This window comes from Martes martes, assembly GCF_963455335.1.
Source record: "Martes martes genome assembly, chromosome: 18".
In the NCBI taxonomy this organism is placed as follows: domain Eukaryota; kingdom Metazoa; phylum Chordata; class Mammalia; order Carnivora; family Mustelidae; genus Martes; species Martes martes.
The window spans coordinates 3316202-3329783 of record NC_137906.1 but is presented as its reverse complement, the minus strand read 5'-3'; the positions used below and the strand labels follow the sequence as shown (position 1 = coordinate 3329783).

At 46.1% G+C, this 13582-nt stretch overlaps 1 protein-coding gene across 2 annotated transcripts in view; it reads left to right on the top strand.

The window, feature by feature from the left end:
• Nucleotides 1–13582, top strand: part of AUTS2 (activator of transcription and developmental regulator AUTS2) — a gene marked incomplete at its 5' end in the record, with an annotated part of 1085698 nt that overhangs the window by 301276 nt on the left and 770840 nt on the right. The gene's annotated exons all lie outside the window — the stretch shown is intronic.

Sequence of the window (13582 nt, the reverse complement as noted above, 5' to 3'; positions counted from 1 at the left end):
TTTCATATCTTGTTGCCTTTTCCCTCTTTTCCTGCCCTCTTCTAGAATATTCAATTTTAACAAATATTCCATTTTTATATCCTTTGTTGGCTTTTTAGATACATAATTCTTCATTTTATTTCATAGTGGTTGTTTTAGAGTTAATACTACATATCTGCAGTTTATCACAATCTACATTCACGTGATACAGCATTTTATGTTTATGTAATGTTACAATTACTATTCCATTTATTTCTATTTCCTCCTTTCCAGCCTTTATAGTGGTGATGACATGAGTTTTAATTTTACACGCTAAAAATGCTACAATACTTTTTGGTTGTTTCATTGGGAAATTGTCTTTAAAAGAGATTTGAATGATTAAATAATCTTACACTGTATGACCATGTGGTTACCATTTCCGGTGGTTCAGTTTCTCGTGCCCCTCATTTCTTTTTGTAGATCTAGTTTACGTGTTAGTGTTCTCTTTTGCCTGAAGTACTCCCTTTAACATTTCTTGTTGATGAGGTCTCTTGGTATTGAAATCTTTTTGTTTTTGTATGCCTGAAAACATCTTTATTTTGCCTTTGTTTTTGAAAGATCATTTTTTGCTGGCTCTAGATTTTTAGGTGTATAGTTTTTGCTTTTCCAGTAGTTTTCGTGTTCTACTCTCTTCTCTCATTGTTTGCCATGAGGAATGTAATATTGGTAACTTACTTCCTTGTAGTGTCGTATGTGTTTTCTTTGAGTGCTTTTAAGATTTCTGTTTATCATTGCTTTTCGATATTTGATTTTGTTGTGCCTTGGTATGGTTTACTTCATGTCTTTTTTGCTTTAGATTTGTTGAGTTTCCTTGATGTTTGGGTTTATCCTTTTCATCAAGTTTAGAAATTTGGGATTGTTTTTTTCTTCAAATGTTTTTGTTGTTGTTTTGTTTTGTTTTGTTTTTGGTGTTTTTGTTTGTTTGCTTTTTGGTTACCTGTCCTTTTTTGGGGGACTCCAGTTACTGAGATAATAGGTTGTTTGAAATCTTTCCACAGCTCACTAATGCTTTTTTCATTTTCTGTCTTTCTTTTTTTGTGTGTGTATGTTTCATTTCGGTTGGTAGGTAATGCTGTGCCTTCAGGTTTACCTGTCTTCTTCTGCTGTGTCTAGTCTGTTTTTTTATCCCACTCAGTATATTTTTCATCTTAGATATGGTTTCATTTCTAGAAGTTCGATTTAAGTAGTTCCATGTCTCCCCTTAACTATTTGAACATCATAATTGTTTTAATGCTCTTGTTTGCAATTGACTTCTGTGCCAGTTCTGGTTCAATTCCAGTTTTCCTTTTCTACTTGTTATAGGTCATGTTTTCTTGTGTTTTTGTGTGGTTGTTAATTTTTGATTGGATACTATATATCCTGTATTTTACTTTGTTGGCTGGTAGATATTTTTGAATTTTTGTAAGTCTTCTTGGGAAGGCTTATTCTGTGGTGTAGTAAATAACTTAGGAAGCAGTTTGATCCTTCTGAGTTTTTCTGTTACGATTTGTCAGGCAGGAATCCGGAAAAGAGCTCAATCTAGGGTTGATTATTCCCCATTGCTCTTGCAACACTGTCCACAACATTCTCTTCAGTATTTCATGAAGTGTGAGCTTTCCAGTATTGCTGACGGGAGCAGGCGCTTGTCGCAGTCTGTGTGAATGCCAGGACATGTGCCTTCTTGTCCCTTTGTGTGTTTTTTCCCCAGCCTCCTGAAGTCTCCTAGTACTTAAGTGTCCATCTCTCCTCTGCTGCGTCCTCAGGGGAACTGTAGGTCTCCAGGGGTCTTACTCTGTGTAACCCTCTCACATGTGAATTCTGTCTGCCTTGGTCTCCCCAGACTTTCAGCTCACGGAGTCGGCCTGGTTCTGCCTTGGTTTTTCCTTCCTGGCGCTACACTGTGAACACTTCAGTCAGTAAATGGGGGAGGTGTGGGGGTTTCCTCATTTGTTTCCTGTTTCTTGGGGATTATGTTTTTAGTTGCCTCACAGCCAGTGTCTGGAAAAGCATTGTTTCGTATATTTTGATGGGTGTTTTTTGTTGTTTCAGGCAAGGGGGTCAGTCTGGGGTCTGTTAAAATATCTTGGCTGGAAATGGCCAATCCCTTATTTCTTTTAAGATATCATCATCTCTTTTCAGCCAAGGTCAAGACTATAATTCATTGTTCCCTGCTTTGTCTTTTTGGTGAAATGACTCTTCTTCCAGGTCCTTTCTTGCTTCCTAATATATTCGACAGTTGTTTTCTATTTGATAGTAAAAATTTTGAGAGTGATACCATTATCCTTAATCTTTACCAAAGACTAAGAAACATAATTGAAATGGAGGGAATATTGTCAGAATAGTCAGAAATTCTGGTACCCTAGTACCATGCCCTCTATAAAGTATGTACTTGGGGAATATTTCTTACATGTTAATTCAGTGTAAAATTTGCATGTTTTCAATGTTGATAGAGCAGAAATATTACATAATTAGGATATGTACTTAAATATTTTAAAGAAAATAATAATTTTGGGAGGATTTATACTTTTTCAGACTGAGCCTTTATGTCCCCACTACATTTTGGATTTTGGTTCTAACTGTGTTCTACTACTGCTTCCTCACATTTGCATATGTGTGTGTGTGTGTGTGTGTGTATCTCCAAGATATATATCCTGGATATCCTGACTATCCAAGGCCTCTTGGTCATGGCAGGCAATGGCTCTCCGTGTTAGGTCCTGCAGGCTGCACTTATTCAGGAAGGGATCTCTCCGAGGTTTAGGAAAGTGGAATTTATGTGCATTGCGCTATGGAGATAAGAAACTTAAAGATTTGTCCTTCAAGATCCACTGACTTGAAAGTTTCAGATTCTGAGAGGGAGTAAGTATTGTTATAAGTCACTTTATTACAGCATAAAAACATGCCAGTTAGGGTTTTATAAGACGCTGGAATCTTTTATAAGATGCCAGAATCAACATATATATATGCGTATATGTATATGTGTGTATGTGTGTGTGTATATATATATGTGTGTGTGTGTATATATATATATATATTTTTTTTTTCTCTTACTGTTTTCCCCACCACTTGGTATGCTGCTTGAAATGAGATTTGTGATTCTTTTACCTATAGAACCTCATATAGTCTCCTGGGAGGGGCATATTCACTTACTATTTGATGGTCTGGACTGAGTAGGCTGGCGTTTAAGACGTTAAGTGCCTTGTTAAGGCTTTACCTAGAATCTCGATATTGTACAGGTTCTTGACTATGTCCTGTATTACGTTCCTGTACTACATTATAAAGCATCTACATCCTTGTAGCTTGTTATTACAGGTCTTTGGTATGTTGTGAAAAAGCTGTCAGGAAACGAATTCTTAGAATTACTTGGAATTACTTAGAATCTAAGAATACTTAGAATTACTAGTTAGCTGTTGTTTCGCCACTGATCAGAATATCTTTTTCATTCTGCTGTGTTTGTCGTGGTATTTTTTCTGGTAATCGAAGGTATTCTCGATATGCAAGGCTTGTTGATCTCCCTTTGTGACCTTGTGCCAACATCACTGATGTGGGCAGGGATCAGTCAGGGATGTCTTATTTCCACTTCTGTCTGGACAGTCTTACCCTTTGGAAATATTGGCTCCCTTCTCTTCCCTGCCTCTTGGTCCCCTCCACCTGCACCCCGACCCAGTCTTACGTTTTAGAGGAAAAAACACAGAAGTCAGCTTCTATTTAACTCTGTTCCAGAAAAATTGAGTAAAGAGCTCTTGAAGATAAAAAGACTATACCCCCTTGTCAGGTAGCCTGCCTGCCGATTTGAGAATGTTGATGACTTACCTTGGCTGCAGAATTTTGGAATTGATGACTCCCTTTAAAATCCATTCTCTTTTCACTTGATGGAACAAAATAGCTTTATTTTCCTTTTATTGTTCACCTCCCCCTCGTAGAATCAATTAGGTGATGTTTCCTCTCTGAATGCACAGAGTATTGTTTCAGAATCTCTTCGGGCCTGAGGTCTAGATGGGCGTGTGTGTGCCCTGAGCGTCTGGTACGGGAGAGGTGTGTGTATGTGTTTACATTTTCCTCTATCCTTGGGTTCCTCCAGTTCTGGCAACACTTACAACTTGCTTGCATTGCATGGTTCTGGCTCCCTCTGCAGCCCCAAATGGAAAAGTGCTTTGTTGTCTTTTGTTCCTGAGAAATCCAGCTCTTGGCCTTCTTGCTTTGAACAGAGCATCCCAACTGGTATGCAAGTACCCATGGAGATTTCAGATTTAGGAATGCGTTTTTTCCGTTGTTTTCCCGTAGGCTTTCTGGAGACCGAGGACACATTTTTGAGAGCGCCAAGTGGTGAGACGGCACAGACAGGAGGACGGAGAGGGGAGACAAGGCCCAGAGGGGGCGTGCACGACCGCAAAATTCGTTTAGTAATGAGAAGGGTAATTTACTTATAGGAATTTAGTATAGACTTTCGGTAATATCAGGGAGTTGCCGAGGAGAAGGCTGCAGCTGTTGTAGAATTCCCAGGCCTGTTTTACTGGGTCACACTCATAGGACATGAATGCGCTGCTCACAGGGACGAGCTGTGTCACTCGGCCTTCTGTGTTGGCTTGGCTCTTGGACATTTAGGGTGACTTTGGCTGGGGCTTGACATCTTGACTTTAAATGATTGATTTTTAAGATGCTCTTGAGAGTTTGGCTCTCCCCGTAAACCTAGAGCTGCTGTTAAATGGCGCACAAGGATCCGTGGGTTCCAGAATAGAAGTTCTTCAAGCAGCCATGACCCTGATTGACCTGTCATGATTTCAGGGTCAGTAAGGGCAGAGTTTCTAGACACATTTTGCTTCAGCAAAATCAAGCTGTGAACATTCAAGGGTGGCTTTTGGGGTGCCGGTATGTTCTGTTTGTTGATGTGGGTGCTGGTTGCAGAAATCTACTTAATGTGTAAACATTACACTTGAATGTGCATTTTTTTGTTTGTGTGTTATACACAAATCTCATATGTTAAATGCCTCTTGAGAGCATTCGCCAAAGAACTGTTTATGGAAGTGCTGGCAGAAGGGAGTACAGTGCTGCTGTCGTGTGAGCTCGCCCTGTTCTCAGACCTCGGGAAATCTTGTCTCCTTTAAAGGGTAAGTAGGTGTACAGCTTTACGCGATGTGAGATGACTCTTCTTTAATCAATAATTGAAACATTAGTATAAATCCATGCTTTTAGAGTTACTGCATATTCATAAAGCAAGTTTTGGACCTTTGAAATAATGGCCTTTTTAATTTAATAAGTCAACGTCATTTGGTTTGTTGGTTTTTTTCTGCCCCCTCCCTTTAGGTGATCTTTGCCAGGACTTAGGATCCCTATGAATTGTTAACCTGTGTTTTTGTGAAGCCAGATAATGCTCATTAACTTTCTAAGAAGATCAGGGTGATGTTTGTTCTGTTTGAAATTAAGTATTAGAAATTTTTAGACTCAGAGAAGTGGGGAAGGTTTATAGGCAACCTCGTTATCCGCTTGCTACTTTCCCTTCCCGTGTTCTGTGCTTGACTTGTATAAATCGCATCTTTGTTTTCTTGAGACCTTTGTACCTGACCCCTATATTGTCATTAAACCTGTTGCACACTTAGAAGAATTAAGCTTGATATTCTTACTTGAAAACTCAGTGAATAGTTGTTAAGAGTCCGCACGGGTTTGTGCCGCTTTCTAATTTGGCTCAAAAGATCTAGTTTTCAGATTTGCTATTTTTGTTGTTAGCTACAGAATCTAGTTTTTGTCCTGGAGTGAAATGCACATGACCTTGTTGATTTTAGTGGAAATTAGCGAGCTCCAGCTGCTCCCTCGAGGCCTCCAAAACCCGTTTCCCTGGCTTTGTGTTGACAGGACTGTGATGCACAGAAGCAGACGTGACAGTGAGAAGGACAGTTTGTTCTCAGAGGAGTGCTCGAGTTGATCTGTGCAGAGAGAGTACGAAATTTCATGGTGGCATGTTTCTGTCCCAGACCCGGAACCCAAGCCCTGGATTTCTATTTGGAGCAGACATTGACCTCTTTTTTCTGGGCTGAAAACAGTGAAGTGTATCAGTTTTGGTAGCTTGGGTTATAAGAAACTTAAATTAGTTTGAAGTGGAATTACCCTGATGAAAGGGCAGTTCAAAGCCCTTGACACTGGACAGAGGATTGTCTAGTGTCTAATCTTGGCTCAAAATGCACCAGACATAATGAGAGTCATTATGAACTGCCGATCTCCTACCCCTCCCCTCCACGGACCCTATTAGACTTGCAAAAATAGCAAACACTGTGTGTGTTTGGCTTGGTGCCCGCTGTGTACTAGAAAAAGAAAGCGTACCTTGTTTGCTCTCCAACCAGATACTGGTGCATCGTGTTACAGCTCTGCTTGGTTCTGAACTCCTCTGTTCAATCTCATCCTGACAGATGCTGTCGTTCCTACCCCTTAGCAAGACAAATGCAGCCACTATGCGGGAGTTGGCTTTTGCCCAACTGCGTTTGCCAGTACCCTAAGCTGATGTGTTTGCGCACCTGTGGGAAGGTAGCTGCCTGCAGACCCGTTCTCCTCTGCCGTGATGGGCATTCCCTTTTGAGGTTTTGCCATTTGTGAAGAAGTTGTCGTTCTGTTTGGCTGACCAGATAAGTTGTGAGCCCCGAACTTCTCCTCCTCCTTTTTATTTATTTATTAAAACACTTTATTTATTTATTTGACAGAGATCACAAGCAGGCAGAGAGGCAGGCTGGTGGAGGGGGTGGGTAGGCTCCCCACTGGGCAGAGAGCCTGATGCGGGGCTCGATCCCAGGACCCTGGGATCATGACCTGAGCGGAAAGCAAAGGCTTAACCCACTGAGCCACACGGGTGCCCCTTTCTTCCTCCTTTTTAAATAACAGGTGTTTCTTTGTTGAGCACCTGCTGAACATGCCCAAGGAGGATCCCTGCCCTCTAGGAGCCCGAGGTCCTTTAGGTAGAAAGATAAGCAGTCAGATCACCTGCGACCTTGGTAGTTGTGGGCCTGAAGGACTGGAGGGAGGAAGAGAGGAAGGAGAGGAGCCTCTCAAATGGCCTTGAAGTGAAGTGGAGCTTAGGGGTCGTGGCCTGTGTGCCTGCTCCGCGGTGAAAGAGAACGAGCTTGATGGGCCTGGGCTGAGCCTGGGTTTGAGGCCGTAGGCGATGCGGAATCTACGTAGGATTTTCAAACAGGGCAGTAGGCTCTCCCGCTTGCTTTTATTTTTTTTTTATTTTTTATTTTTTAAAGATTTTATTTATTTATTTGACAGACAGAGATCCCAAGTAGGCAGAGAGGCAGGCACAGAGAGAGGAGGAAGCAGGCTCCCTGCTGCGCAGAGAGCCTGATGCGGGGCTCGATCCCAAGACCCTGGAATCATGACCTGAGCTGAAGGCAGAGGCTTTAACCCACTGAGCCACCCAGGCGCCCCTCCCGCGTGCTTTTTTTTTAAAGACGCATTGCCCTGGCAGCAGTGTGAAGACTGGATTATAAACGAGGCGGTGAGAGTTGGGGACTGTTAAGTTGGGAGGTAGGAGGCATGGAAAGTTTTTGAACTAAAAAAAAAAAAAAAAAAAATGAGGTCCTAAGTTCCGGTAGAAGGAAAGAGAGAATGTGGGTAAGGGCAGGAAGGACTGAGAGAGATTTAGGAGTCTAAAGTGAGGTAGTTAGTATTTTTTACCACGTGAGGCCAATCACATCACTTTTCTAGAAAGGAACTCGTTCCCCTCCCTCCCCGGAGCTCTGCGCTCTTCTCTCTCGGCTTCTCTCTGCCTCTGGCCGGCCTGGTCCCTCCATCTGCTTCTCCACTGGACCCGCACCACCCGTAGCATCCGTCCTGAGACCCATGTGTGTATTTTTGATCACGGCCGCTGCTGTTTCCTAGGTGATCGCTTGGTCAACTCGAACATGATTGTATCCAGCAGCGGATTAACCATCCAGACAGTAAGTGTCAGTGGCGAAGATACTAATAGGAAAGTCTAGTCAGTGAGTCAAGTTCCCTTTAAAAGATTTAAATGCAGATTATTTTAGTAAACTTGAGAAGTGCTGATGGCCTTTTTTTCTTCCCCTCCCTTCTGTCCTTCCTCCCTCGCTGCGTTTCCCTTTCCTGGTTTCCCTTTGCCTCTTTCCTTTCCTTCCTTTCTCCCTTTTTCCCTCTACCCTTGTCCCCCTCCCCCTTGTCCCGTCCATTCCTCTGCCCTCACTGGATGCATAACTGAGAGTCGCGCGTAATTATGAGGCTCCCGGGGGCCGTGTGTGATACAAAGTAACCGGGTGACTGCGTGTGAGACGACACGAGGGACTGTACGAGACTCTAAAAGGCCGGTCTCCCCCCAGCTTGTTCCTGACACGGAGGAAGCTGTTATTTCCCATTGGGATTGCCACAAAACTGGGGAGGTGTCTGGAAGCTAGAGATCCAAGGCAGCTCATTAAACTACTTTGCCCGTAGATGAGTCTAGCATAGATGGGGATTCAGAAGTAGCGATGTGTTTTTGGTCTGGGAGAGAGGTTTGGTCAGGGAGGCAGGGGCCTGTTTGGCCAGGGTTCTCATGCTGCTGAGGACCGCCGGGCCTTGTCTGCACTGCACGGACCCTTGGGACGGAGTGGTCTGCTGCCTTCCCAGTCTGTGCGGGCAGGGGTGTCCGCGAGGAGACACGACAGGCTGCCTGAAGGGAACGGACGCGAGAGCACATACTCAATCTGGACACTTTGACGTAGATCAGGGTTGGTATAATCTCAGAGCCTGAAGGAACCCTGGAGGCTGCTTGGAATGGGAGAATTCTGGAAATTCTGCGGGGGGTCAGCAGTATGGGTTCTTCCACATTGGGGGGACAGGAGGGTTCAGTCATCGATTTTCAGGTCCTCGAATGCAATTGCAGTCTTCTTCTTATCATTATTTTATCCCGTTTCCTCGAGGAAGTGGCTTTGCGTCTCGGGAGGGAATGCTGTGATGCCTCTGCCAGTTTATGAAATGCCGCAGGATCCTCTCCTCCCTGCTCTTCCGGCCCCTCGCCCAGGTGAGGGTGAGGCCCCCACCCCAGGCCTGAGGCCGCGTTCTCCGTGTTCACTCCTCCCTTCAGGAGCTGAGTCGGGGATGCGGCTGGGAGGTGCGGTGTGCCGCGGAGGGGTCCTGGTACCGGAGTGTGCTGGCAGGGGGCCCGTCGGGAGATGGTTTGGGGTGAGAAGTTCATGCTGCACATCTCAGATTCTTCCGAAACGTCTTTGAAGAATTCTGTGCCTTCAGGATCCTCCTGTTCAATGTCTTTTTCACTACTTGAGGCTGATCTTTCTGAAGCCCTTCTTGAACTCTTGAACCTTATAAATGACTGCCCATTCCTTACAGAGCTGAGTTCTGGAATGCAAGACCTGATTAGTCTAATCACAAAAGGCCTTTTCGTCTCATCCAGTATGACCTGTTCTCCCCAGCAGTCTTGTTCCGAGGGGCTCCCTGCCCCCGTCTTCCCGGGTGCCTCTCCCGCGCTCTCTCCATTCTCCTGTGAAGCTCCAGAGTCCCGGAGTTCACTTTGCCGCGTTCCCGAAGCTTCCTCGCCACTCATGGGGGCATCGAGGTGCCTTCCCGTTTCTGTTTCTGCGGCTGCAGGAGGAAAGTAGGCTTTTCAAAGGAACGATTTTCCCTTTGTACTTTTATTTTTATTATTATTATTTTTAAAAGATTTTATTTATTTGTCAGAGAGAGAGAGCACAAGCAGGGGGAGCGGCAGGCGGAGGGAGAAGCAGGCTCCCGCTGAGCAGAGGGCCCAGGGTGGGACTCGATTCCAGGACCCTGGGATCATGACCTGAGCTGAAGGCAGACGCTTGACCGACTGAGCCACCCAGGTGTCCCTCCTTCGTATTTTTACAGAAAGATATGGGTTGGGAAGTCCTGCGTTGGCTGCATGCTCGTACTTAGCATCGTGGTAATAGAAATACATCTTAAGTCATGACCTTGCCCTAGAAGAGGCGACAGCACAGTGACCAGCCCCAAACTAAACATGAGGGATAGTGAAGATAACGGAATGACCTCTGTGACAGGGAGGACGTGGGGTTACGGAGAGGGAGCAGTACAAGATGACCAGTGCAAGGAGCCGGGAGCGAGTGCGGGGGACGCAAGGTGGCATGCTGTGGGAAAGCGGAAGGCCCACTGGAGCAGAGGGAGGACGCAGGGGGAGGACCGTTTCGCATGCATGGATTGGAAGCAAATTGTGCAGGGTATTGGAGGCCAGGGAAGGGAGCTTAGGCCAAGAAATTGAAGTCAGTGATAGTAGCTGAGTCGTTGAATAGGACAGAAGCATGTGGGATGGCTGAAAGGGAGAGTTACAAAGACCAGCCAGGAGAGACTGCTGAGATAAGCCAGCTGTGCTCACAGTGGGAAGAAGGGAGGTTGGGAAGATGATTCAAAGAAAGAAATGACGGGACTTGCTGGCAGATCCGTGCAAGCCTTGTGGGGCCTGCAGATCCCGTTTCAAACTGTAATGCTCTAACATTACAGGCGTGTGTGACGGAAGGCAATCCTGTTAGGAACGATCGAGATTTCATAGTGATATCTTACACTGTGTTTGCACAGCAAAAGCAACTTTGAAAAACACTTGTATAAATACCACATCCTTTGTTCTTGAACATCTGTATCAACTTTCTTACTTATGAAGGTAGGTGACACCCACCCACTCTCCAGGCTTAATTCGTCGAAGGCTCAGCCCATGAACGGTGAATCTGGTGGACAAGTCAAGGACTAAATGCGCTCATCTTTTTTCCCCATTTGTTTTGAGGGAGAGGAATCTGCTTTACAGAAACATTTTAAAAGGTGTCCCTTCACTGCCAGGTTGTCTTTTGGCTTAAACTATTTGTGTTTCCAAAAAATCAAAGACAGGAGCACACTTCAGGGACTTTCCCCGCCTAGTTAGATCTCCTAAGCCTAACACCCCCCCCCCCAGTGTTGCCTGAGTCTCCCCAGTCTTGCTGCGGGTCTGGGGGCAGGTCCAGCCCGCATGCACCCTGCCAGGGGATGAACTTGATACCTCTGCCTTTCCTGAAATACCACCTGCGTGAAGTGAGCTCTTCCATCCATAGTCTTCCCTGGTGAGACCAAGGGAACGTGAAGGAATACCTTTGAGTCGATGAATATTGGATGAGGCATATATAATTTAAACCCACACTCCCGTTAACCCTCTCGCTCAAGGGGGACGCAAGAGGAACGTGGACAGTCATGGCTCCCACCAGGCATGTGTCTTCTTCTCTGGTGCATCCTTCTCATTTACGTAGCGCAGACCTTGGGAATAAGTAAACGTTGATCGATGATTGTCATTTCTTTTAGCTTCGGAACCTCTAGATTTTTTTGGTAAGATTTCATTTATTTATTTGACAGAGAGAGAGCCCAAGTAGGCAGAGCAGCAGGCAGAGGGAGAGGGAGAAGCAAGCTCCCCACTGAGCAGGGAGCCCGATGCGGGACTCGATCCCAGGACACCGGGATCATGACCCAATCCGAGGGCAGCCACTTAACCGGCTAAGCTACCCAGGCAGGTACCCCTGAAACCTCTAGATTTTGAATGACGTGTATTGAAGTAGAATTGGGGTCAGTATCTGTGTATAGAGCCACCAGGGTTTTAGTGGCGAACCCTGCTGATAGCCACTTCATAAACGGTAGCAGTAACAGTAATGATACCATCAGCCAACACCTCTTGAGTGTTTACTGTGTGGGAGGTCGTATTCGAAACACTCTTCCGCCCCTTTCGTTCTCTTAATAAACGTATGAGTAGGTATTCTTATCATCCCCGTGTTAGAGATGAGGAAATCGAGGCACAGAGGGGCTAAGTGACTTCCTCGTGATCTCACAGTCGAAGTAGTAGACGGAGTCAGGATTTGAACCAGGAGGCAGGTTCCCAGCTTCTCTCTCTACCCTTCAAGGTGAGAAAGGCAGGTAACAGATCCTTCCCAGTGTCATTAATTTTGTGGGAGTCTGGAACGGGGTGCATTACCCTGCAGCGGCGGAGGCCGGGAAGGCTTTCCCGAGAAAATGCCCGTCAGGACGACACATGAAGAATGCGCAGGGGCTCTCTAGTGAGGTGTAGTGGGTGAGGGTGTCCCAGCATGTGTGGTAGTTGTAACACTGAAGAGAGTAAGGCGATTTGAGGAACACGGAGGGAGCCCCTTGGAAGGGGGAGGTGAGAGAAGGTGTGTCCTGGAGTGAGGCCAGCACCCGCCAGGTCAGGAAGGGCTTTGCAGGCCCTGTTGCAAGGATACATGGGACCTGAAAAGGTAAAGGATTAAGGACAATTGTGGCTTATAATGAGATTTATAATTGTGATTTGTAATAAGTGTATAGTTGGTCTTTGTCCCATTCCTGGCATAGAAGTTCCTCAAGTGCTTGGAATTTTCTAAGTGATGAGATCTGTGAGATGAGAGCCCTGAAGGTCTTTTGTGTTGTTAATGGATGACTTGAAAAGCTCCTCTGGGACTCCGGGGTGGAGGCCTTTGCCCTAGAAACCAGTCAGAAGATGAGAGGCTTGGAACTTTCCATCCCATCCCAGAACCTCAAGGGAAGGGAGAAGGAGGCTGGAAATAGGGTCCAGCCCCCAGTGGTCAGTGATTTCATCGGTCCCGTCTGTGTAACAGAGCCGCCCTGAAAACCCGAAAGGATATGGGGTTCAGAGAGCTTCTGGGTGGGTGAGCATGTGGAGACTCAGGGAGACTGGTGTTCCCACAGAGTATGGAGGCTCCTCACGCCTTCCCACACTCTTCGCCCTAAGCCTTCATCTGGCTTTCCATCTGTATCCTTCCTAAGACTCTGCAAAATCCGCTGGTCAACCTAAGAAACGTTTCTCTGAGTTCTGTGTGCCTCTTGAGCAAATCCGTCAGACCTGAGGGGAAGTTGTGGGAATCTGACTTGTGGGTCAGTCAGAAGCACAGCTAACAGCATCACTTGAGACTGGCATCAGTGTTGCTTGGCCGTACTGGAAAAAAGGGAACGTGCTAGAAGGACGTTAAATGTTAAGAGTTAAAGTCAAAGCAGACACGAGAGGGATGCAGCCATGGGCGTGACGTGATGAGCTGTGAGTCAGAGTTGTTGTTTCTGACCACGGATGTGGCCGATGGGTCGTAGAGGCACGTGTGGGTGTCGAAGAGTCAGGAAGCTTTCGTCCAGGTGAGCCCTGGTGGTGGCCTAGGCCAGGGTGGTGGCAGTGAGGATGGAGAAGCCCAGGAGCGCCTGGAGGTGGAGGACGGGCGATTCGGATGCAGGTGGTGAGGGTGAGGAAGGGATTCGCGCCCAGATTCGGAGTGAGAAGAAACGTGCGAACGAGCCAGACCGGACCGTGCGGAAACGTTCCTCAATGGACCTTACTTGGTCAAGAGAAGGGTTGTGTAAGAGGAGGTGGTTGGCACAGTGACTCCTGCCACGGCTTGGGCAAACACATGCACATGTACACGTGTGTGTGTGTGTGTGTGTTCAGACGTCTCTGCACACCAACCCGGATCTCCTGCTGTGGACGTCGGACCACCTGGATGAAGTGATTTTTGGAACAGAGGTTGTGTCTTCGGTGCCTCTGGCCCTCTGGGTGTTGTGGCGCCGTGAAGCCCAGCGCCGCCTCCACCTTCAGACTTTCTCTTGGAAA